Here is a 2869-nt window from a genome sequence, read left to right as displayed (position 1 = left end):
GTTTCAAAGCCTGGACCTGACACCTGCCGGCTGTGCGAACCTGCAGAAGCTATTCAGCCTCCCCAGCCTCAGCTTCTTCACCCCAGAAGTGGGCATAAAAATGGTGCCCACTGTAGCAGGTCACTAAGGAAAATAAATAAAATAGTGCCTTTAAAGGGTGTACCTAGCACTTAATAAGCGACCAGTGTCACGGTTGTTATTCATTGGATCTTCCCACACCCATCACCCCTTGGTCTGCTCCTCAGGCCTGGTTCTTACCCAGGCTCGGAGGATCACGCCCCTCTTCGGGGCCGGGCCGGAGTCTTCTCTCTGAGGGCACTGGTGCTTCTGCACTCCCGCCTCCCCTGATCCTAAGGAGATTCTGACTGTTGTGTGTTTTCTCCCGGCGTTAAGGGCAGGTCCTACCCTCTCCCTTCAATGTATTCTGACACTTCTCTCCTACTTTCTACTTTAACTCACCTAGAGACTTCACTGATGAGCTTAGCACAAGGGTTCTGCCCAACATTCCTACAACATTCTCTCTCTCTCATGGAATCTGGGGGGGAGGGAATAATCGGGTGGAAAGTACACAGTTCCCATACACCTGTCTCCCCAGTTTTCCCTATTAATGTTTTGCATATATCTGTTCCTATCAATAAACCAATGTTGATACCTTACTGTTAACTAAGGCCCATAGTTTACAACAAGGTTCACTCTTAGTGGTATATTCTTCCCTCGCCTCTTTTTTTGTCTGTTCTTTCCACAGATTCCCTACTTCCTGACCTAGTGCCCCCTTCCTTCAAAGGCCCTGCCCTGCTCCGTTGTTTGCCCAAAATACACCTAAGTCTCTGATGCCTTAGCCTAATCCCCTCCAGCTTCACAAGACGATGTATTTTCAAGTCAATCTCTTTACACATTTTAAAGGAGTGGGTCCCCACATGCACATTTAACATAAGACTTTGCTGGCCCAGCCTATCCTATCTCCCCTCTAGAGTGAATCTTTCCTCTGCAGAGCCCCCCCGGGGTTCCAGAGTCAGCCAGCCTCCACATGTCTGTCTAATGAGGGTGGAACCCACAAGGGAGGGCAAATCGTTCTGCTCCTCATACTCTGCGCTGAGATGCATCCTTCTGCCGACTTACGCGCCCGCACTCCTGTCCTCATCAGACCGGAAGGAGCAGAAAGTGCAACGCACACAAAGGGCTTCTGGCCCCACCTTCCTTTCTTCCCAGAGCCCCCCTCATTAGCTTAACTAATTAGTTAATGAAAGAACACTTGCAGAACAAACACCCTAGGTTTGAAAGGAAAGGCCCATCAATATAAGGTGCTAGTTGTGATGCTGTCATCAGAAGGTGACATTCCCATTCTTCTCAATTTGCCTGTCACTCATGCTTACTAACACCCCAGGAGTCTGTCTGCAGGTTCAGAGGTGTCCTCCTAGCAACAGCCCCAGCCCCCTGCCAACACCGGGGTTTGTCAGCAACTCCAACAAGACTAGAAACGCAATACCCGCCAGAGTCATAATGTTAGGAAGCTGATATTTGGGGAATGCATATTGTTTTATTCAAGACTTTCACATCCAATTTACTGGCTGAGTTTCAGGCCAATGGCACATTTAGGCTACATCAACATGAATCAGTTTGACTGAATTCGGCAAAATATGTGTGCATATAATTCAGTCAGGGAGCTGCCTTCTCTTTGTCCACATGACATCAGTGATGAATTCTTCACTCTTTAATCAGTTGTTTTGACAAGCATAGTCACAGATTAAGCTACCATTTTCCTTTTCTGCTTTACAGGACCTGGGTTAGGAAAAAAAAAATCTTCGGGCACAACTTTTCAAATGGTATTTTCAAATTACAGAGGGGATTTGCCATTTCCTCACAGGCTAAAACACCTCACGGATGTGTGTGTGTGTCACAGCGTTCTCGCCCCGGCTTACACTGCACAAAACTTACAAGCCCCAGTGGAGAATTTGGGGCCAACTTCATCGTTAAGTAAACCCTGGAATGCCCCAAGCAGGATCGTTAACTTGTCTCCACTACAGACGAAATGTCCAAACAGCCACCTTCCTTCTGCGGGTCCCCACAAGGGCCCTGGGTGCGCTCCAGAGCCCACCCCCCCGGCGTGCGGGGACAATTGGGCCATTATATTTGCATCAAGAGCAAGCAGCCAGCTCAGTTCAGCTCTGTACACAGGGAGGGAAAAAAAGGGGGTCACCAAATATAGACCACTGTGACAATTTATTTGTCTTTAGAGTGTTTAAGACACACAAGCAGGCCCCAGCAGGTTATAAATGGTCAGCTTTGTGCAATTACCACACAAGCCTGTAAAGTATTCTGTGTGCAGTCGGTTCAGAAGCCCTACAGTGGGTCCCACCAGGTAGGTGGTCTTGACTAGAGCCTCCCTCTAGGCGTCCATGACAACCCTGGAGATGAAGGACCCAACACCCTCTCCACATTGTGTTTAAAACAATTTGTATCAGCATCTTCCCCAAGATGTCGGCTTGAAATTCCCAGTGTTTCCCCCAAAAATAAAATGTTAGAACTGATGACTCTTAAAACTTCCAAAACTTCTTGTCCAAATCTCAAATTTTCAGGAAAGAAAGCTGGTGGCCAGAAGGGTTCACATACTGGTTGAGCCAGCTCCGTCCTAATTCTGGCTTTACGAGCATTTCGCAAGCCAGTTTCTTTTTAGCCCAGGTACTGCAAGGGATCACCAAACTGCTAACTACAAATGAAATGCGTCCTTGTGGGCCAGTAAGACTATTAGAAAAAAGGGAAGAAGGGAAGGAGGGAAGGAGGAAGGGGGAGAGGGAGGGAAGGCAGGAAGGAATTCAGAGCCTGGTTTTCCTATTCATCTTTTACTGCATGTCTTTTGCATAGAATACTG

This window comes from Phyllostomus discolor, chromosome 6, assembly GCF_004126475.2.
Source record: "Phyllostomus discolor isolate MPI-MPIP mPhyDis1 chromosome 6, mPhyDis1.pri.v3, whole genome shotgun sequence".
NCBI lineage: Eukaryota > Metazoa > Chordata > Mammalia > Chiroptera > Phyllostomidae > Phyllostomus > Phyllostomus discolor.
This window is presented reverse-complemented; position numbering follows the sequence as displayed.